General features: G+C 36.9%; 1 protein-coding gene across 3 annotated transcripts in view; it reads left to right on the forward strand.

Annotated features, from left to right (window-relative positions):
* CDK14 (cyclin dependent kinase 14) overlaps positions 1–23,797 on the forward strand; it is a 504,271-nt gene that overhangs the window by 387,849 nt on the left and 92,625 nt on the right. The gene's annotated exons all lie outside the window — the stretch shown is intronic.

Below are 23,797 nucleotides of genomic sequence, written 5' to 3' on the forward strand. Positions count from 1 at the left end.
CATTGCCTCAGAGTTGTAAATCCTAAAATTTATTGTGGTCAATCTTCTTGTAACTAATTTCAAGAAACACTTTGGCATCAGCAAAATAGCATTTGCTAAGTACAGTAAAATGATTTACTTTCTAATCTAAATAAAGTTGGTGCCAACCTTTGAGCTAAATAAAATTGATCTTTCGAATTTTTTCAGTTTACCTATTTTTCCCCTAAGCCTTATTGGGAAACTAAATACATACGTCACTTGATGTGTATGTACTCCATTTATTTAATTTCTATTTTCTTATCTGACCCATTGAAATAGTTTTATTTTATTGGTTTTGAAATTAGTTGACATCTGTAGATCAGAGTTTCTCAAGTAATTTAGAGGTCTTTTATTGCAAGCCAACCTGTTAGTAAATCATTGAAAGTTAGAAAGTAGAGTAATTGAGTCACTCATTTCATTGTATCACGTTTCAAGCATTATGTTGGGAAAACATATCTGGAACGGCTTTGATAAAATAAACTATAATTTGTCATAACAAAAATTTGTCTAAGAGGAATTTAGTGTTATTGTCTCACTTTTTACTGTTATAACACTTTAATTTTAGATACCATCAGCTATGAAAATAAAAAATAAAACCTTTTTTATAATAAATGCCTTTAATTAACGCTGTCAGTAGATACAGTAGACAGCTTATTGGAGCAATTCATAGAATAAATACATTAAATTCCTCAGTGGTTTATTTGAAAGATTTGGCAGTTTATTTTGATGAAATTTATACTTAGAAGAACATTCCGATATAATTATTTTTGTCTAACACAAGGCTTTTGCATTTGCCATTTGAAGCCTGTTCTTAATGTTGAGAGGGTCCCTAACACCTAGGAAGGCATGCCCTCTGTCCTCTGTGTTTCTCACCATTTGACACCCCCCCGCCCCCGCCGCCCACTGCCACCCCTGCAAAACACACACATACTTATTTTACTGATCAGTGGTCTAACATATTTTAATTAAGTGCTTTCATTTACCAAATATTATATAAGATATATAGTTCCTACCTTAATGAAATGATCAAACACATTCCTCTCTCATAATTGCTCAAAAAATCTTTTACATTCAGTCTGAAATACTGAAGGAAGCATTACATTTTCATGTAAAGTTTTTTTAATTAGTTGATAGAATTATAGTTAATGATTTTCTTTTAATCTCTACCATCACATTTAGTTTTAAAAAAATAGAAGTAACTCAAAGTTATTTTTCAACCAGGTAACCACTTTATGCAACAATTCTTGATAAAGCACTTGAATCTCTAACTTTATCTCTGAAGAGGAAAATCTGGCAAATCTTTATATAGCATTTGTAGAGAATAGCCTCCGATTTAAATAACTCTCCATTTCCTTCCTTCAGAAAGACAGAGCTAGAATGGCCTCCAAATTGCTCAGGAAAATATATGGCAGTCCTTATCCATTTAAAATTGTCTACAAAAAGTGAGGGAGAGTCTGTGGACAGTGCTGCGATATTTCTTCCACTGTCTTCTTGTGGATATGACCCTTCACCATTTACACCTGGCCCCTTCCATTCATTCGTTTTTGCAACTTGTGTTCAGCCATGATAGTCACTCTAACGTATACACCCCAACAAATGGCCTTTCTTGTTCAGCCATTCCATAGTGACTTGTGGGATGCCTCTCAGAGAAGATATTTATTTACATTACTTTATCCCAGGAGAAACTAGATAAATTCGTGTCTTCGAAAAAGAAAAAGAAAATCGAAGTAGTGTTCTGGTTTACATTGTTCCTCTTCAGTCTGACCACTGATGCTTTCCTTTCTCTGAGAGGGTATGGTTTATGTCACAACAAAAGTAGGTTAACTGAGAAAATTCAGGATATGCAATCCTCTGATAGTGCTGCTTTAGAAATTTTAAAAACTGTGTACATTGTTCTCAATCTCTAAATTTTTCTTTAAAGATGCTAAATATCAATAAGTGTGGTTTTACTTTTGATAAGAATTTTTCAGAGTATTATTTTTTACAAAATAAAAACACTGTTTCTCTTTAAAACATCACTTTAGAGATATTTGATTTGTATTTGCGTTTTCCATAAACATAGGATTTATAATTTTTCTTCCAGAAACAAGGTCTTAAAAAGTGAAGAAAGTATTGCATTTTCATGTAGTTTTTTTAATTAGTTGATAGAATTTTAGTTTATGATTTTTTCTAAATCTCTACCTTTGCATTTGCATTTTTTTAAAAAAAAATTAGAAGTAATTCAAAGTTATTTAATAAACTGAGTCTCAACTTCAGATGACATTTAAAACATTTTAGGTAAAATATTAAAAGCTGAGCTCGAGGTAAAATTTTTAAATTAGAAGCATGACTTTTAGAACCATGCTATTTTTAAGTCCCCTGTAAGTCTTGTTTTTGTTGCCCTAAGGTTTTATTTCAGAAAACACTAAATAATAAAGTGATCACTAAAAGTATTATAAAAATACTTCTGGTATCCCAGTGCTATGTATTGAATCCTTAGAGCCAAGCTATAGCCTCTAGCCAATTCAAACCCAATACAATTCAGAGAGAACTGAGAATTCAGAGACATTAATTATGTTATTGATTCTTCCGCCAAATGGACTTGTGACTTGCAACTGTCATTGACATTTCAACATTTCTCACTTCAGAGTGAGGTCTAGATTTGGAAGAACTGCAATTAAACACTATTAAGCAAGTGCTGGCTTTCTCCATCGCTGCTAACTAATTTGCTTGTCTACAGCACAATTACAAAACTGAAGCAATTGGTAAATTCTCTTGTACAGCAGTAATAGGTTCAAAATAGAGAGAAATCATTTGCAAGAACTATTTTGAATTCAGTTTAGATGGGTTAATAAAAAATGGGTAGGTTAATATAAAGAAGTAAGTCACTGTTCAAAATTAAGTAACAATGTCTTTAAAAATATGTATTAACTCAGCTATTAAAACTAGTGGATATGTTAACCTGTCTGAGAGAGTAAGAATTTCTTGAGAAATGAATCCTCAAGTCTCTTTGAACGGCTATAACGTCTGACCCAGATTATTTGGGGGCCAAGTCTGCCCTAGGTAACACCCATGCAGTTCCCTGCTGACTTCATTTATATAGTAACCGTGGGCATAATTTTACTCTTTGAAGGATTTTTTTAGTATTCTGGGCAAACAAAGCACTGATGGGAGAAAAATATCAAAAGATCTATCTCAACTCAAGGGATAATATAAAGGAGAAATCTTAATTATAGGATTGAGAATAATGAATATATATTAGTAAAGAAAAGAAAGTTGTTTTATTCCCTTATATTGGAAGTATATGTATGATCAGGGTGGGCTCTTCCTGCTCAAAGGGGATTTTGGGCTGCAGGGATACAAATCTTAACTTTATAAATACATGTACTGTTTTCTGACTGCCTTCAAAACATTCCATTTTATTTCATTGGAGTTATAAAGACTCTCCCTATTTTTCTTCCAAATCCCTCTATTTATAGTTGTCTGACATTGGCATGTATGTGCAATCAACCAAGAATTTCAGCCACTTAAAAGATCTTTTATTATTTTGGCTGGAGAAGAAGCCTTAGTATATGTTCTCCAGCAAAGTTAAGGGTAGGATTCCAGGAACACATTTGCTTGTTTTGGAACTTTTTAACAGCTGAACAATTTTGGAGGTTTGAAAGTAACAAAAAAAAAAAAAAAAAAAAAAACTGAGGATAAACCACCAGAGTCCCAGAAGACAGATTTAAAAACACGGCATGTAGCTGATAAAGCAGAGCCTGTCCACAGACTCGACTAGGTGTAGGCCAACCTTGTCCTGCTCGCTCCTCCCATGTGCTCTCGTTCTCCTGTAATCTTTCTCGTTGGTTAAGTCCAACTAGATTTTCCCTAAGAATTTAAAAAATTGATCTCTTAAAATGTGTAATAAACACAGACATTCTAATGAAGCTACCTTTATGGAGATACAAAAATATTTGAAGATATCAGCAGAGTCCTAATTTAGATGATTCCGAAATGTTTCCTAACTTTGTGTTCTTAAACTTTCCTTGAATGTTTTACCTAATTTTATGATCAACTTCCAGTATACGAAGATGATTTGCTAGATGGTTGTGTTACATGTGCATAAAACAAAATGTATTTAAAATAATACTGAGAGGAATAACAAATATTGTTCTGTATATGTTGGTGGGTCTCTACTAAATTCTTCTTGCCGTCATATGTAATTGCTTACCATTAAGGTTTAAATCAATTGACCTTCACAAGAAATGGAACGGTCCTGTTTTTTCTACTGTACTTTATTCTAAGTTAGCCCAAACTTTTCTGAAATAATAGTGTACTTGTGAAGTAAGGTAGAGCTTTCAGTTTCTTTAACTAGTTGTTCAGATACTAGAAGGTAGTAAGGACAGTAATTGACACTAGGAGGAGCAGTTGAGTTGAGCCAGATCTTTAAATCATCTTTCTCCACTGTTACATTTTTTTCATTGTTGATCATTTTTTGTTATAATTCTATTTACTTCAAAGTAACAGTTTTAATTTATTAAGTGCCTGGAGATTTCTTCCTGCAATATTTTCAAAAAAAATTATTTTTTTACATCATCAATGCATTTTTTTTGTGGTGGGTTTATTGAGGTCACACGCTCCAAAGCAGACATTTTGGAATTCCATTCTCTTAACGGCAAAGGATGAACTGGAGCTGCAGTTGTCAACTGCTCAGCTCTGCAGATTTGAGTGGAGCATAAGCAGGCTACGTGAGGTGTAGTTTCTCAGAACACCTTTGAAAATGTCGTTTTCAAAATGAGACAGTCAGATCCAAGCAGATCTCTTGTCGTAGCCTTGGATAGTAACACATGGTAACGTTTGGAGGTCCCAAAGTGTCCTCTACCTGCTTGAAAGTCACAGTTCAGAGCAATTTCTGGGAGTGTTCATTTTCACGAGAATGAATTATTAGTTCAGTTAGTAAAAGCATTATGTAGCTGAGATGTTTATCAGATCCATTAACCCCTTACCGCCTAACAGAGAACAGTTCTTCTAGGACTTTGCAGAGTGGATTCTTGAAAGGGAAAGAGAGGACGTTCTAAAATAGGAGCTGCTTTCCAGGCTCTGGGGGGGAGTCCTACAAAGCCTCAAAGCAAAAGGTCCGTCCAAAGACACCGGTAGCGGGCAAGTGACAATAGGACAAAGAGAAAGCTATCCAGTGGAAAGGTGGCAGATTTGCCAAAGGCCTAGTCCTGGTCACTAGTAGTAGCAACAGCATAAATGTGATAACATGTGAAATATTCCTAGTCAAAGCCCAACATCCACTCGCTCGTTGATCCATAGTCATGCAGTCATGGGGAGAATGGTGGTAATTAACATTTGGACAGCCTTCCACAATATAAAAATTGCTTTCCTATATGTTGTCACATCCTTATATCCTCATAACAATCTTGGGAGGTAGTCGGGGAAGATATCACCTCCATTTTATAGCTCGAAATAAAAAACTTGGTCGGGTCAAATGATCCATGCTGTTGAAAATTATAACTTGGAATGTGTGGCCTAAAGTGAATCTTATGAAAGAAATATTACCAAATTTAAAACCCTGATACTTGAATAGGCTTATCAGTATCTGGTTTTATTTTGTTTTCGCTGTAACTTTGGGCAGAGAAATCTCTTCTGGGAACTGATGTTACTCATTCCCAGTCTAGTTTGTAGGTGTCTGGAGAGCTGGGAAAGAATAGAAACCTGACTTCCTCAGTCCCAGGGGAAGAGTGTTCGCAGCGGGCTCGCCACTCACATCAACTCATGTCTCTCCTGTGCCACTGCTGGGTCATGCACCACTTGGATAAAGCTGGGTTTGTGACAGTCTCACTGGCCACCCACTCAGACCGTAGTAGTGATATTTGTCTCCTACTCCACACAGCTCCCACTGACTCCAGGAGATTATCCTCTGTTGTTTTGTGTCATTGCCAGATTTCTTATCCATTTCTTTCTTTTTGAAGTGAAGAAGTCACTGTCATTAATAACCCCTGGTGATGGGACAGCCAAGGGTAGGCCCTGTGCCATTTGGCATCTGTCAGGCATGAGTTTTTCATTCCCCTTCTTATAGAAAATAGCCATCTTCTCTCTCAATAATTGGCAGTATGCGCCAGGCCTCGGAGTTGGCAACAGCCATTGTTTTTCATCCTTTCAAATTATGTGTTGGATTCCTCGTCCAACAGCACACTCTTACAGTGCAGCTAATACCTTCCTTCTGCCATCCGGCTCATTAAGGAATGAAACCCAGCCATGCTTCTGAAGTGGCACAGAGCTTCCAGGAGCAGCTGGGCTGTGCATTTCCCTGAAAGGAGGCCGATAGAACTAGACTCTCTCAAACTGTTCCCCAAAACAGCTTCTAGAAGTACGAACTAAAGAAACTCTTCTGCTGCTTCAAAAGATAAAACAGTGTTATTTATATTCTGTGACTGCCATAACAAATTGCCACAAATTTATTGGTGTAAAACACCCCAAAGGTATTATCTCACGGTTCTGTTGGGCAGCAGTCTGGATGGGCTCAGCTGGTTTCTCTGATCTGGGTCTCTCAAGGCCAAAATCAAGGTGTTGGTAGGCCTGGGCTCCGTCTGGAGGCTCTAGAGGAGCATCTGTTTCCAGGCTCAGTCAGGCCTTTGGCAAAATTCAGTGCCTCCTGAGGCTGAGCCCCTGTGTCTTTGCTGCTTGTCAGCTGGGAGCCTCACTCCGGCCCCGAAGGCCACCTCCATTCCTCACCACGCTGCCCACTCCTCAAACCAGCAGCAGTGCAATGAGGCTTCCTCACACTTCAAATCTCGCTAACTTCCCCTTCTACCCCCTCCCTTCTGCCTCCAGTAGGAGACAGTCTTCTACTTCTAGGGCCCACATGTATAATTTAGGAAAATCTCCCTATTTTAAGGTCTATAACCTTAATTACATCTAGAAAATCCCTCTGACATGAAAGGTAACGTATTCACAGGCTCCACAGATTGACAGGTGGACATCTTTGGGGTCATTCTTCTTTCTTCATGTGGGTGCTGGGGTTTCCTGTTCAGTGATGAGTCACAGGGGGAGGCCGAGCAGAGGGGCGAACCTTGCCCTCTCCAGGTCAGACAGTCTGTTTTGCCTGGTCTCTGGCCCATCAGGTGAGAAGGATAGGCCTCTGACTGTGATAGTTCCACATTGCTCAATTCAAAAGTATGTGTAAGAATGAATTCTTTTCCACCCCAGCATGGAGAAAAAAGAGGTTTTTGTCAGAAAGCTCATAGTCTCTGAGAAAACTAAACGTTTGACCTGACATTTCTGTCCCCTCTAGATCAGCGTCGTCCAATAGAACCTTCTTGGTTAATGAAAATCTCTCTCTGCGCTGCCTGTCTAGCAGCCATTGGTCCCCTGTGGCTAGTGAGCCTTGAAATGTGGCTAGTGTGCCTTAGGAACCGAATTTTGAATTTTATGTAACTTTAATTAATTTAAATGTAAATAGCCACATACTTAGCTGCCTTATTGGGCAGTACAGCTGTCTATCAACAAGTAAACTATTCGTTGAAGTGCCCACCAGTGTACTATAAGTGTGAATGTCTGCTGCTTTGGAAATTCCATGCTCAAGAGCCTTTGCATTTTGCATTGACGCGTCCAGAGATCTTGCTTTATATTTGTGCTCCTCACTCCTGTCTTTTATTTGTAAACACTCTGAGAAGATAATAGCTCTGGAGAACCAAATACGTGTAATATATCTGCAGAGGGAATAGAAGTATCAAAGAACATCAAGCAGATATTCTTTCCCCTCCTCCTGCCCTCTAGAAGCCGGGCTGTTCCCTCCTGAGGGGCACAGCCTGCCGCAAGCCTCTATTCCTTTCTTTTTCTCCTGCTCTCCCTCTCTCCCTCCCTCTCCCCACCCTCTCTCTCCCTCTCCCTCTCTCCTTTTGGGAACTGCTAGGGGTTAGACACACAACTCTCTCCCTGTTTTGAACTCCCTTAAGAATTCACCTCTCTGCTGTTGTTCTGGGGCCCCTTGATCTCCCCTCACTCTACTGAGAAAATATTGTAAAAGCTCAGCTTCCTCTTTACTATGTGCGAGGTGCTGGTGAGAGGGGCTCCATTTTCTAAATAAGCCTCCCACGGGCCCCTGTGGGTACATGTGTTAATTCTTCAGCTTCAGAACATTGAAAATTGAAACATTTTAAAAAGTGAAGCTTGAAAAGAAATGTAGAAGTTTATACTGCTTGTTATTTATAAGAAACAGCAGCTACGAGATCCCTTTCCTCAACAATTGCTTATGTCATTTTCTTTGATTAAGAAAATGTATATGAATTTAGTGAATTGTCAGTCTCAAAATTAAGATGAACATAAAAAGTTACTGGAGAAAGAGATGATTTTAATAACAATGTCATCTTTTGTATTCATTGTCCCTACTCACGACTTACTTTGGTTGCTTATCTGAAAAATTAGGATTGGACACGGGGCCCAGTCATTTGTGGGGGACAAGGAGTCCCCCTCATAATTTGGGGAGACTTTCTGTAAAAATGAGGTTCGACTTCCACTCCTTGTGAGCATGCTGTTAGCATGTGCACATGTTCACATGTGCGGCTGACATCTGTGTAGACAGTGGTCCCGCTACCTTGTAAGAATACACAGTCAATAAATATTGTTAATGTGAAGCAAGAAAGAATAAAAAAAAAAAGAGGGAGGCTGCAAAAGCTCATAATTGGCACAAATGGCAAGAAAATGCCTGAAACCAGCATAATCTTTGGTGCCATAGGGACCAAGTTCCCATCCTACTTCCCCTTCTGGATCATATAATATTCAGGAAGCTCATTAACCAATCCGAGCCCCTGTTTTTCAATCTTTAAAACCCATAGCAGGATTTTGTGAGGGTTGAATAAGATACGGGTGTATGTGATGGGGCACTTTTGGCAAACGATAGGTTAGCTCCTGTCTGTTTTTCAGCGCACCGCATCCTCCCCTGCCAGCCAGAGAGTTTCATTCAGTTCTAAATAAGCACCTATACCTGAACAGGAATATCACTGCTATGTAGGTTCCCCAGACATCTTCTGGGATGTTCCTGCTATCTATCTTGGAGCAGGTACTGGACTGCTTGGTCACAAAATCATTTTTTAAATACACTTCATTTTTTAAATAGAAACAAGATTCCCCCTTTCCCCAACAGTTCCTTCCTGAGAGTGATATGTTAACAAATAGCATTGTACACAATCAGTGTAAAACTGTGATTTATCCTGTCTTGAAACACATTTATTAGACAGTTTTTCTAATTAGATTGAAAGAGACCCATAGACAAACACTGCTACCAAATTCAGGCATCTGTTAGACCTTTTCCATGGTGCTCTCTGTACGTGCACTAAAGGGAAGCCTACAGCAAGTGCGTGGGGCCTGGGTGTCTACTTGACATTGGGGTTTCAGTGATCAGAATGAAAGTAATTTTTCTCGCTCTTTCTGGCTTTTAAGTGGGGAGGGCAGATGACTTATCTCTGAAAACACAATGAATGAGGCTGGGAGTGTGGCTTTGGTTTGGTACACCTATTCCCATGGGGAGCAAACCTGTAAAGGACTCCTAAGGAGACTTGGCTTTTTTCTTTCAGAAGCTAAACCAAGTCCATGCCCTAAGGCACAATTCCACTGCTGCCTTGTTACATCCATCATGGGAATGACTTTAGCAGTAGATTTCATTATGTCTTTAACAACAACAAAGATACATTCAAATGCCTTTAATCACATGTATACAACCCCAAGTCAGTTTTTTTGGTCTTATCTAAAAGAGCGTTTATAGACCATTTCGACATTTTTAGAGTTCAGAAAAATCTAGTAGCAATTACAGTTGAAGTCTCACAGTGAGTATATATTTGTGGATGTTATTACTCAGACTATAAATGAGGTATAAATGAACATAAATATTAACACAAAGGAACCAATATTCTGGCCCTTGTTGCATTGTTAGACAGGCAGTGTATCTTTGTGTATCTGTATGTGAATTCTCTGCTAGTCCTCAGCTGTATTTAATCCCTCAAGACTTGATACACAAACATAATGCCAAATAGAGAACTTCCCTTAAATTATTTAAATCTCCCTATAAGTGATTTTGCACTCTTCCTGCAATGGAAAACATTTGATCATAAATTCAATTAAATCAGCCATCATCTTTGTGATGTTTGTCCAGCTAAATCCTTTAGTGACTAAACTAATAAACATACCACCTGTGTGTGTGTGTGTCTGTGCGCGCGTGCACACACACGCATGAGAGAGAGAGAGAATGAGAGAGAAGAGAAAGTGTTAGCATTTTAGCATTAGCTTATGGCACAACTGTTGTGGAAGAATCAATTTTAAGAGTGGTTCTCATTTCTAAGGCCAGATTTTGACCACTTCACTGCAGCCAAGGTTTAAAGGATTAAATTCTTAGTGGGAATAAAGTCATGTATACTGTATTTCTTTAAATACATTGGCTTTTATTTTCTAACTCAGAGCCCAGTTTTAATATATTGAGTTTTAGATCAAAATGGATAGACTTTGGAGATGTTAGTGAAAGCTTTCAAGCCATGTCAACCATTCTTTTTCCTCTTCTGTGCCTTCTTTTTTCTAGTCAAAACAAAGAAAAAGTCACTGTTGACACACTGTTAAGTTTCTCAGGAAAAATGCCATAATAGTACTATTTCTTACATGGATGTCAGCACAAAAGGTAAATGTTGATTGTTTCTCATTGTGATCCTAAAGCCTTTCAGACAACAGATAGAACCAGCTGCCTCCCCTCTTTTCTGTGGTACCTTTACTACTGATCCTACTAATTTAAATATAACCGAACCCTATTTATGCATAGTTACATATGTGTATATCCATACGGCTTGTAGAGGGCAGCATGTTCGGGAGGAGAAAGGTTAGAGGACAGCTACTTATCTCCATAAATCCGAAATAAGCAACTGATTTTTTTTTTCCCCCTTTAGGAAAACAAATCAGTTTTCTGTAGTAGAGAAGCCTGAGCGGCCTCATGCTTTGATTGTCTGCCCCTGTCTGACACTTCAGGTATCACCTCGGATAGCAAATATTTTTATGATTTGGCTCAGCCATTTTAGAGGCTGCGTAATTAAGGATTATGCCAGGTTTCATGCTTTTGCTTCCAGATGGAACTAAGCACATCATCTTATTTATCAAGATGAATACAGATGGAATTTTCCATTCGTCTCTCATTTCTTGCCACCTTGAACTGAAGGTTAGAATTTGGGTTGAATTGTACCCACAGATGTAATTTTATTTACTGGTCAAGTGAGGCTTTATCCTCCTATCTTAGAATTCAGCTATCTTACATGTCTTACTTTTTGCTTGTGGCCCCTTAAATAATTCTAATGTCTGTTATTTTTCCCAAGGAAGTGAAAAACATTTCCACAGTGGTATTTTCTACCCATTATGATTTTAGGCTCCTTTTCTTACCGGCCAGCACATCTTTGGAGTAATCTCTGGCCCAGCCCACTTCTCTACAGCTACATTCATGGATTTCTCAACCCAATCTCTACTCTTCATCTAAAGAACCAAATCTTCCCAGTGTATAAACAACACAGTTCTTTTTAAAATTTTCAGAATTTAATAGAAGCTACAGCAGATCCTTTCAGGATGATAGAGCAGCGCAGTCCACTAGATCTTTATGTGCTGAGGGAACCGTTCTATGTCTGCACTGTCCGCTGTGGCTGCCGCTCGCCACACGTGGCTAATGAGCAACCTAAAATGCAGTTAGTACCATTAAGGAATTGATTTTTTTTTATCATGTTTAATTTCTATTTAAATTTAAATAGTCACATGTGGCTTGTAGGTGCCAAACTGGACAGTGGAATAGAGCATGACTTCTGATCAGTTTGTAACAAATGTTTTACCAAAATATATAGTGAAGTAGATTAGATTTTGTAGCTAAAAACCTACTGCCCAGGCTTTATTCTCTTGCTTATTTCTTTCTCATATAATTGTAGGCCTAAATCCAAATCCTCTGGCTCTGTCTCAGGATTTTCCCTCTCTCAGAACATCTGAGAGATTTCCAATTTTCAAATTCTTCGATTTTGTTGAATATTGAACATATCTCTCTTGGGTATCCAGATGGAGTTTCAAAGTGTGGCATTTCAGCCACTCTGGTTCTGAGGGCACTGGCCATTTCACTATCTAAGCTCAGGTTTTTTTCTAAACATAGAAACAAATGAGGAAATGTACTAAAATCTGTCAAGCTGTATACAAGGTTGACACAACTTAGGATATTTCCTAATTAGAACCTTCCTCCCCACCCACCCCCCCCCCCCCCGGCCACCCTCCATCCCTCTCTCTTTCTCAATCTCTCTCCCTCGATAGATTATTGATAGATAAGTAGATAGATAGATTGATAGATAAATGAAATAACTATTTACATTGACTACTAATGAAGCCTGTTTGTTCCATCCATTCTGAAGTAACTCAATATGCTTTTGAAAATTTTCTTGTAAGTTCTAATCATTTTTTAGAATGCTTCCATATATTTATACACGATCTGTAAATACTTGTCATCAGTTTTCTACTTATGCTAACGTTGTTGGTTTTAAGACATGAGACCTTTGTATAATAGTTTGTGTCATGCCACTAGCTTTTGCGTCACGTTACAGACGTGCCTGAAAACACTCTTACCTACTTATACCTAGCAGTTACAAGTAGTTGAATCCCAAATGATAATAAATGTACAGCTTTTTAATGCTATTTATTTATTTTTCATTTATTTCAGCTTTAAAGATAGAATTAGTTCTCAGGAAGATAAACAGCTCTAGCACTTATGCCATTTTGGGGTTTCTTTAAACCACGGTAATTCAATGGCACCCTTCTGTTAGAAATCCTTTCCTGTTAAAGAGCCAAGTGTGAAGTTAAGTCAGGAGTAAAGGAATATGCAACTCAAAGGCTGTGCTCGGCTTTCAGCAAAGATACCCTCAGTCTACTCTGTGCTCGCCATCGAACCACCTTTTGTAGCCCCCATCCCCCCAGAGCCACAACCTCCACACAATGAGAGAGGGATGCTGGAATGGTTGGCAGTCATATTGTTTTCTAAGAGACTGGCCTCTTGGGAAAGCGTAAGGCACAACAGAGCAGAATAGAGAAGGGTCATGAAGTTCTCATCCATACGTTGTTAGTAATGGGCTTTGGGACTGGGCTCCCATGCACAAAGCCAGTTCCCTGCCATTCTAAGACTAGTAGGCTTTCTGTTAATGGACATGAGAGTTACCTGCAGATACAGACCAAAGTCTCTGTAACGTAACAACTATTTCTGTGTTGGAAATGGCCATCTGAAAATTCCAGAAGCACTTTAGGCTATTTGTTAATAGAAATATAGTCATATGCAGGTTCATCTAGGTAATAAGAGAAAGAAAATGAGAGGTCAAAGGCAAGGAATGTTACCTCAATCCTCTTATTTTATCCATTGATTATAAATCTCCCACTGAGGTGTTTTTTACTGAAGGATTTTCAGGGACATACTCTGATTTGGGAAAGAATATTAGTCTTAAAATACTCTATTTACTGCACTTAGTAGGGTCAGTTAAATTTTGTACATGTGTAGAAGTGGTGGAGAAATGGCAATAATGTTTATTATTAAATACCAGCAACTACATTTTTTTCATGGTACATATGGCTGTGCCTACAGCATGCCAAATGCTTTGTCTACATTATCTCCTTTAATCCTGAAAATAACTCTCAAATAGTTTTCCATAGTTTTCTGATAGGAATAGTTAAACTTATTTTAGAAAAGTTATTTCCCTGTCTTCAATTATCTTGTAGCCTCAAGAGCAAATCTATAAATATATCCCTCATTTGTTGTTTTATACATACAGGACCAGAGACTAGGGTGAGACATGTAAGGCATTCACTTTAGGTTCAAAATTTAAGGTGGTGCCAAAAACCATGCAAATAGCATTTTAATGCAATATTTTAAAATATCAAAAGATAATGTCATTGTCTTCTATGCTCTTCATCAAACAATGCTTCATTAGCACCCATTCCCCCAGAGCCAGAGCCTTTTCTTAAACACCAGTGCTGGTGAGGCTATAGAGAAATGGGCCCATTTATTTACTGCTAATAGTACTGTAAACTGGTAAACAACTTGGAAAACATTATGGAAACGTGGAAAGCAGTAAAGATATATATTCATGGCACATTCAAGAAATTTGGTTTAGCATCATCTAAATGTTCGGGGTACTTGGGAATGTACAGACAGGGCTCTTGTTCTCATAGAACTTATCTTTTAGAATGTCACATACAATCAACAAGTAATAAAATAAACAAAGTCATCTCGTTAATACATGAAGACAATAAAACAGGGCAATTTGATAAAAAGGAATAGCATTGGCAACCTGTAAACCATATGAGGCTGGGATTTTGACTATTTTGTTTACTTCTATATCTTTCACACCTACAGCAGAGCCCATCACACAGTAGACACTCAAGAAATAGGTCTTGAAGAATGTAAGTACTCAGTAGTAAGAGTATAGTGAATGTGAAGAGAGTGATCAGAGAGGAAATTGCAGACTGGAGGCAGAGGCCAGGTGAGGAAGAGCCAGCTGCATAGGCTACAGTTGGGATTTCGCTTGTCTTCTAGTGGGAAGCCTGGAGAATTAAGTTTTTGAATTAAATAATTTCATCATTTGGTGTTTCTCCCTAGGAAATACATCAACAGAGTAAAAAGCTAGTTGCCCAAAGATTCTTATTACTTTAATATCGAATTTTTTAAAAAGACTTGGTACCACCTTAACCAAGGTTAAGGGAAAGGGGAAAAGTTTAATAAATCATGATTCGTGAACCCAGTGGGATATTACACAACAATGTTACGATGGTATTATGAAGATTCTGAAAACATAGGGAATGCTTCATATGTTTTCTGAAAAAAAAAAAAGCATAATTAAAAATTTTGTGCATACTAATGTTAAATATAAAATTCTATCTGTGAACAGTGAGTAAGATGTATTATATGAGATGAAAATAGTAGTGTTAGAATAGTAGAATTTTGGGTAATTGTTTTTCTACTTTCCAAAAATTATCTTTAATATTATTATCACATTATCTTAATAAGAAAAATACGTAGCTTGACTAGTATAGAGTTTCTATTTGGGGTGATGAAAGGGTTTTAAAATAGATATTGGTGGTGATTGAACAATATTATGAATATAATTAATGCCACTAAATTGCCCACTGAAAAATCATTAAAATGGCAAATTTTAGGTTATATGTATTTTACCTCAATTAACAGATATCCTCTGTAACCACCAGCATGGTTCTGCAGCCTCCAAGATGGCACTCAGTGGCCCCCCTCTTCTGATCTTCCCATCCTTGGGTAGTCTCTTCCACATTGTACCAGGATTGGTTTGGGTGACCAATAGCATACTGCGGAAATGATGGCACATTACTTTTGGCACTAGGTTATAAAAGACTGAGGCTCCCATCTTAGCTCTGATGCCCCTTCCACCACCACCGCCCTCTGATCACTGCCTCTGGGGAAGCCAGCTGCCATGCCACATGAGCAGTTCCTATGGAGAGGCCTGTGTGGTGAGGAACTAAGGTCCCCTGCCAGTGGCCATGTGAGTGAGCCACCTTGGGAGTGGGTTTACCAAGCCCAGTTAAGCTTCAAATGGTCATAGCCTTGGACATCAACTTCATTGCAACCTTGTTAGAAACCCTGAGCCAGAAGTAACCGGGTTAGGCTGCTTTTGGAATCCTGACCTGAAACTATGTGACATAAATATTTGTTGTTTTTTAAAAAAAAGAAAAGAAAATACAGACGTTCCCGTCTAATTTCCAATACAGCTATCCTCAGGGACATGCAGCAATTACCAGTTGTTTTTTCCCCTATCCTTACAGTCTTATTTTCTCTTCTTTTAATGGAAATTCTTGGTACAGCAAACTTAATGGCTACAAGTATATTAAAAGAAGAGTTGTGTAGTAAAATGGAAAAAAAAAAAAATCCCATCATGGCATCCACAGTGTCACAAAGCTGAGAGCATCATTAGGACTTGGCCTAAAAGAAAATACCTTTAGTTGTGTTTTTTGCATATGGAGAATTGACAGAACTAACTGCACTACCAAGGGAATATTGAATGACAAAGTAAGAATCAACATAAAAATCCCAAGTGTGAAAAAAGCATACACCCTCAACAGGATACAATATTTTCAGATGTCTGAATTTGGGGGTTCTAAATTTTGTTGTTGCTGTGGTTCTCTAGGGGAAACACAAAAAGCTAAAATGACCTGAAAATGGACTTGAGCCCAACTTCCAAAAGTTTGAAAAGAGCTTTTAAAATTCAGGCTTTTAGAGGAAATTTTATCATGTGAAAAATGTATGTAGTGGTAAAAATTATGAAGAAATAAATTTATGTGCTCAGACCTATACACACAGGACTAACATATAATTTTTAAAAAATTATTATCTCTAAATTACAAACTTATGAAATGTTTTTATTTTATGTTTCAGGGTTTTTTTTGTTTGTTTGTTTTTAATTCTCTGGAGTGATTGAGTCTTACTTTTATAGTGAGAAAAAAAGTAGGATATAAATAGAGAAGAGAGCATCAGCATTTGAGGCACCTAACACACTCCATCCTTCACCTGCCTGCGACCCCGGCTGTATTGCTCTTCCTCTGTGAGCCTTAGTTCCCTTGTCTATAAGGAAGGATAATGAGGATCATCTCATAGCTTCGAATGTAAAGTAAGAGAGAGATAATATGTCAAAAGTTTCTAGCACATGGTAAATGCTCAATAAATGCTTCATCTCCTTTGTATACCTTCCCACAATAGTATTTAGAACAAGTGTCATTTCTGGGTGATCATGTCTTTTGCAATAATCAGAGATTAGATAGTTCAGCGGGTAGATGGTTCATTGTGCCATCGAGAAAACAGTGGGTGACAGGAAAGACAGACAGGAGGCTCTTTGTAAAAGTAATAAGAATTAAAAGGTATTTTGACTCTTCTTCCTAGAGCATCAGACCATTGAAGAGGATGTCCAGCTATTCAACAGTCTTAATCTGATTCTTGTTTTAGACATAAGAACACAGGCTGATTCTTTTTTACATCATAATGAGCTCATATAGTTTCAAATTCCAGATGCAATGTTATAAGATAAGGAAGCTGAAATTAGAGTCCCGGGCAAATCACTTCTTCATTTGCCTTGAAAAAAACTTCAATGACCCATAAGCTCTGACCTAACTGAATTTTCTGTCATATTGACTTAAATAGGAGAGCTGTTGGTGGTGGTTTTCTTCAATCCTAACCATTTCACATCTTTACAAGACAACAATTCTTTTTTTTTTTTTTTTAAAGAATAGGAAAACGTTTTTTATTCTATCGCAGCATAGGGCGTTAAACTGAATATCTTTTGACTTTAAAAAAAAAATCTTTCCTTTTTATGTTTTTCTTATTATCTTGGATCATGTCCAGTCTCTAAGGAAATAAACATGTGAAGGAAGAGTTCTGTGGAATGTTAACGGCACTAGTATTTTTCTTCTTTTTATCATGCCCCAAGATTCGCCAAAGTTGATATAAATTCACCATGCCTTCTTTAAAAAGCATAACAGCAAGGCATTCTTCCTGTAGGAGTTGGACTGTAAAAGGTGATTTCCTTTTACTCCATTTGGTTTAAGCCTGTAAAAAGCATTAAGTGAAAAATCTGATATATTTGTTAGGGTATTTATTGCATTACCAAGTTATATTTTCAGTTCTCAGGGAAAGGTTTATTGAGGACATAAACTTTGAAGAGGTTTTGTTCAGGATTAAAGATATATTATTTCTTCTCTTTTGGCAAAATAATATCACACAAAATGATGCCTTTCAGGAGCTATTTTTAGCACTGTTTACAGTTGAGGAACTCACCCTATGATTCTGGTGAGGCAGATAACAGCCTCCCAAACCAACCTGAGATGATGAGACTTATAACTTCGATAGGGTTTTAGAGGAATGAGGACTGTGAAGTTGCCATTTTCATTAACTCAATTTACCATTATACAGATGCACCAATAAGTTAAACTATTTTTCAGGAGCCTTTTGTAGTGAAAATGTTTTTCACACTGCCCATATAATTGGTACTAAATATTTATAACTGATCCATCTGAATGAAAAGCATAAATCATTGCCGAAATTTAATGTGTATTGATTTGTTTTGATAAATTAAGATTCAAATTTAAACTCATGATGGTTTTTTATCATCAAAAATGAGAGTTGTCTATTTCACATTAAATAGTGATATAATCAACTACTTTGAATTCAGGAAAATTGGATAATCTTTATTCTCTAATAGCATAAATATCAATAACATCACAGGGGTAGGACATTCACTAACAGTTTACTTTGCTTCACTCTTGATTTCCTAAAAATGTTTGAAAACTTGTAAAATAGGTGAAATAATGAGATGTCTATAATCAATTTAAGCAAGTTATAATAAGAAAAGGTCAATCTTCACAGCAGTCCTGTGAAGTAAGAGAGGGCTATTTTATCCTGATCTTTAGCAAGAATTTGGAAAAGTTACAAGTTTCCTGATGTCCTCCAGGTAATAGTGGAGCTCCATGTGGGGGAAGAGCATGTGGTTATGAAGGTCTAGTGTTTATGATTGGATAGAGCTGTAAACAAAATAACCAGGAAGTCGGATATCAATTCTGTTGATTGCATATTCTTTGGGTTTTGAGGATATTTCACACTGACTTGTGAATTTAGAATTTTTAAAAAGTATTCCATAAGTTTTATCCTTCTGGTTATAAGAGTTAATTATTAATGTATTTTTATTACTTTAATGGAATAAAATATAATTCTCTCTATTATGTTCTCCGGTCAGAGGGTTGAAAAGTAACTAACTATTTGTGCTTCTTCTGCTGTTCATCACAGTATTAAAGCAAAATACTGAACAGAAATTATAGAATCATATAATTACTAGTCTGCTAAATACAGGAATCTTTTAAAAACATAAGTGAGGTACAGGTATAATTTCGAACAGGTTTGTATTATCTTGTATAAGAAAAATGTCAGTGTTTGGTAAGCTATAACATATCTTAGAGTAATTTTTAAAATTATGTTATTTAAGCATTCAGAATTATAGGTTTAGTATATATGGGTTATAATGCTTTTTATAACCTATTAAGAAATAAAACTTTACAACTCAAAGAAGTCACTGCTACTGGCCACTGGAGAAGAATTGGTGATAACATTAACATGGAATCTCTGTAAAAACAATGCATGGAAGGAGTTAACCGATTCCTTCCTATAAGCAGGTTGAATGGAAGCATGATGTAAGTTTGTGGTTGTTGAGTAAAAATAAGTTTAACTAGGTACACAGGGGGTTTTGCTGAAAAGAATATAGCATATGAAGTTCACTTATATTAGTTTACTCCATGAATATTTTATAATACCTGCATCAGTGGATTTATGAAGTGTAAATATGAAAATCTATAGCTTCATGTTAGAACATGGGAAAGGCTAGTATAGTTATGTCAAAAGTTCACCAGTTTTTAAAAGCCAGCCCACTCTTTTTTTTTTATTATTTAAAGGTGAACCCGTGTCACCCCAATAAATTTAATAATAATACAAAAAGAGTGAACTTAAACATTCAAAGACACCTTTTTTTCCAGGAAGGGTAGAAAATAGTAATAAAGAAAATCAAAGCTAGGAAATTTTGGGTAAATATCTAGCTGAGCTCTGAAATCCAAAGCAAGAATTTAATATTTACCTTTTTCTAGTCTGCTTTTTGGCAGTTTATAATACCCTTAAGAGTGTCAGTACTAGCATTTTCAAAAACTTGATTCATTCACATCCTGCCGAGGGCTCTTCAGCACTTTCTGTACTTTTCCACCAGATCGAGTTTACTGGAAGGGAGACTGTGTATTGAGTAAGGGTTAGATCTGGAGGAGAGACCTAGCAGAGCAGATTAGTATGACTGGCTTTAGAGATTTTTCATCTTGTGCACGTTAAGGCTACACTCTCCTTGTTGTCTTTATTTAATATAGGGCAGTGTTAACAAGTGTTAACAAGAATATAGAAAGAATGTCCTCTACAGAGATAGACTTCAGAATCAAAGACAGAGAGCGAAATATGGAAAAATGTAAGGCGACCTTATGGAAAACTTTAAAATAACCCAATAATCCCTTTACTAAGTGGGTAACATACAGTTTGGTATATATGCGTTTTAGCAATAAATCTTTGGCACAACATGTAATGGACTCTAAGATTTAAAAGTCAGGAAGGAGTCTGGGTACTCCCCATTTTGTAAATATGATCCTTTGATTACCCGAGTTAAATAAAATAATACATGTGAAAGCACTTCGTACAAACTGTAGAGCACCCTACAAATAGCATTATCATTATATATCATTTTGACAGTCAGGTGAGCTGACCATGATGGGAATGAGTGTCTGCCAGGGAGAGCGTGTCATTAAAAAGTGTTACTAGAATAGATGAATGAGAATTGAGTAATTTTCTATGCATAACAAAACATAACCTATTTATGGAAGCTAATACAAAATGTTATCTGTTTAACTTGAGGGGAGGAATCTCATTAATTTTTTTTTTTAAAGCAGTGCATTGACAAGGAAAGTCTCAGCATCACACAATTCTATGTCTCTTCTTTATTAATGTAGCTAGGTCTTGCCTCTCATTTCATTGTACAGCCCACTGAACGGAGACGTTCACTGCACAGGCCTAAATCTTTTCTTATATTAGTCTTTATTTTCCCTAACAGTTTATTCCAATGTCAGGGATTCCCTTCACATTCTGTTTGACCAATTACTGACCCTTCTTTGCAAAATGAATAGATTTTAGCCTATTTTCTAAAAATAAGTCACTTTTAGAAAAACCAGAGCAGTTTTATGACTGCAGTCCTTCTTCTAGTCAAAAGCTTTGATAAGAAGGTGATTAAATGAGCGTTTTGCTTTTGATGTATAGACAAAAAGGAGCGTTACATCTGACACATCCGTTCAATGCAGTTGAGGAAACAGTCAGACTTATCTTTACGGGTGGGTGGACTTCTTCACAAATCATTTTCGAGAGATCAGCTGTTGTACAATCCAGTGGACAGTGTCCATCTTGGCAACTTTGCCACAGAGACAGTATGCGCACTGTCAAATGAAAGGATCCCAGCCCTCTGGCTTTGCTCTGTGAAAAGCGTGACAATAAAGTAAAGCGTGAAGATAGAGACCCGCCACTTCACTCGCTCCAGGTCACTCTATTTTCAACTCTTTGAGACAAAGCACACTATTATGCTTCAGACATAGGCCCACAGTGTGTGCAGTTCTATACCATTATAGAATGAAGTGAGAGATATTCTAGAACTTTTTTGTTCCCTTTTATTTCCTTTTAAGGTTTTATATGGAAATCAGTATTTGAATTGAATGTTCTAATAAGTAAATTGAACCTACTACACCTCTACCCTGTATGTCCAGCTTTCATGAACTAAAATGTTAATAAATTTCAGTAAAGATATTTATGAAGATATTTAGAAGTCACCTCTTGGGAACAAAATGTAACTTAGTTGTTCCACAAGCAGACATGTCATCAGTTTTAAAGGGAATCTTTTAGAACAGTTTTTTTTTAAAAAACAAAACTTACAGTCCCTGTTTACAAAGTAACTTTAAAAAGACAAAGACCAATTTTATTTCCACTTCAAAAAAAAAAAAAATGACATCCTTTGGGGGACGTATACTTTGAGGTATTCCTGAAGGACCATGACTTGACCTGAAGGTGGTTTTGCTCAAAAATGATTATTTACTTTTAAATTTTATGTTTCTTATGTAAGGCAAAATTTCTATAGGTACAATTGACATACTCTGTCCTCAGACAAACCTTTAGTCATTCAACATATGTCATATCCCCACACTGTACAAGAAACCATGCCTTGTAGGAAATAGCCCTTGTCACCTTGCCATACCCCAGGTCTTCTTCTTTTTTTTTTTTTTTTTTTTTTTTTTTTTTTTTTTTTTTTTGCATCATCATCTTTATTCTCCACTTTTAATTTTCTCAACTTTGACAGTCTCCTTTAGTCTGACGGAAGACTCTGGATTTGCCTTGCTCTTTGTTTCAGGATAGCTTAAAAACTTAGGTGAGCTTTTAAGGGTTGTTTTTCACTGTTCATGTTATCTTCTTTCATATATATATATATATATATGTATGTATCTTCTTTCATCGATATTTTATTTCATATATATATATATTTGTGCAGGTGAGTGTGTGTGGGGTGTGTGTGTGTGTGTTTTACATGGATATGGACTAGGAAAATGAAGAAACTTCATTTTTCATGATTAGAATATCAACATTCCATTAATTTCAACTGTATTGAAAGCATTTGTTTGAAAATCACTCATAATATGAGATTCTCTCCACAAACACTGAATTCAGTAGGATTGTTCCTCTTCATTGTCATACAGATTTATAATTTAAAATTGTCTTAGTTTTTTCCAAGACAGTTTCCACAAACAACATCTTTTACTTTTAAAAAAATGAATATGGAATGAACATGATGGTCTCCTGTTCCACATACCCTGCCAGGCATATGTGACCTTCATTAATACAGAGCTTACTGAGTACACCTCAGAGCTAATAGGCACAGTCCTGACAGCCTGAGGTGGATCCCTACTCAGTGACCTGAGATTGAGCTCTGAAATGACAGGAGGGCCTCACCATTGGCAGTAGCATCTTCCCGTTTGCCAGAACATCCCTTGAGGCATGGGGCCTCCTCCCCCAAGACATGGAAGTCCCCGTGTCAGCCACTCACAGGGGGTCAGCACTCTACTTTTAATGCCTGAAAGTTCTATGTGGAAAACGTGCCATGCCCCATTTCTCTAAACTACTCTCTCCACTTAATTCCCTTGACAAGTCTCCCTTACCCTACCCTCTCACATCTCTACATGGACTGGTGTCCATCCTTCTTGATCAAGATCTGGAGCCATCAGAAAAAAATACTCCTGTGTTCCTTGATTAACCCTTCCCACCCCCAACCTCTTTAAACCACTGCTCACTTTTCTGTTTCTATAATTTTGCTTTTTCCAGAATGTCATTTAAATGAAATTGTATAGTATGTAGCCTTTGGCTTCTTTTACCTAGGATGATGCATTTGAAAATCATCTATAAATTGAGTAGTGAAGTTAACATTAGCCTGGAACAATTTCAGTCAGCTAGTGTTTAAACTTAAAAGAGATGACCTAAAAGTATTAGTTAAAAGAAAGAGAAAAAAAACAGGCAAAGAAACAGAGGCAAACACTGATTTAGTGGTGATTCCTGGGAGAAAGACCTAAAAATTACAAATGTAGATGATTTTGTAGTAACTAATTAGATTGTGGAGATGATAAATTTACACCTATAATGGGGAGAAAAGTCTCTACTACTGCCATTAAAAATCGCCTGAAATATTGGATAAAATACCACAAGCACATCCATCCAAATGTATACACATAGCTGAACCAAGAAGAAAATAAGTGACATTTCCATGGATAAGAATGAAGAAAGCAGAGTGATAAATGAGTGCTAAAGTTGTAGCTTCCTTAGCAATATTGCTAAAATAGGAACATGCAGCCACTTAGGGGGGCCAGAAACAAGGCTTTGGGTATGAGAAAGGTGAGGTATAGGAACTTAGATATCCCATGTAAAGTCAAGACCCTCAAAACACTTCAGCCTCAGTAATGGCTGGCTCAAAAAAAAAAAAAAAAAAAAAAAAAAAAAAAAACCTCTGACTCCAGCAAAGAGAGACTGCAAAAACAATTATTTATGTTGGCTTTGACACTGGATGGGGATGAAAAATGGCTCCCCTGAGAATTCTACAGTGATTTAAATTTGTATAACTCCCATGGTCCCAGAAACCAACAGAAAGAACTTGGA

This window comes from Rousettus aegyptiacus, unplaced genomic scaffold (genome assembly GCF_014176215.1).
Source record: "Rousettus aegyptiacus isolate mRouAeg1 unplaced genomic scaffold, mRouAeg1.p scaffold_m13_p_13, whole genome shotgun sequence".
Taxonomy (NCBI): domain Eukaryota; kingdom Metazoa; phylum Chordata; class Mammalia; order Chiroptera; family Pteropodidae; genus Rousettus; species Rousettus aegyptiacus.